This window comes from Myotis davidii, unplaced genomic scaffold (assembly GCF_000327345.1).
Source record: "Myotis davidii unplaced genomic scaffold, ASM32734v1 scaffold299, whole genome shotgun sequence".
Taxonomy (NCBI): domain Eukaryota; kingdom Metazoa; phylum Chordata; class Mammalia; order Chiroptera; family Vespertilionidae; genus Myotis; species Myotis davidii.
The window spans coordinates 5,829,001-5,829,259 of NW_006293088.1; the positions used below are offsets into that span (position 1 = coordinate 5,829,001).

Genomic DNA, 259 nt, shown 5'->3' on the forward strand with positions numbered 1-259 from the left:
CTGTAGGTCAGATTCTGGCTCCTGCAGGGACCAGCTGTGTGACCTTGGGCCAAGGGCTCAACCTCTCTGTGCTCCTCACAAGCTGCTATAAGGGTTGGGCTGGCCTGTGTGGCAGCCCCGCCCACTGCCCCCTGGGTTCCAGGGCTGGCTGCCCCCCTCCTAGCTGGGGACTTTGAGCAGGACACGCCTTGTCACTGGTTTTCCGAATGTGTTATTTCCTCCTCCCCCCAAGTGCCGTGGGGAGGCGGCCGTGGCCCTG

General features: G+C 63.3%; 1 protein-coding gene across 1 annotated transcript in view; it reads left to right on the top strand.

The window, feature by feature from the left end:
• Nucleotides 1-259, top strand: part of MASP2 (mannan-binding lectin serine peptidase 2) — a 15,903-nt gene that overhangs the window by 3,727 nt on the left and 11,917 nt on the right. The window lies entirely within an intron of this gene.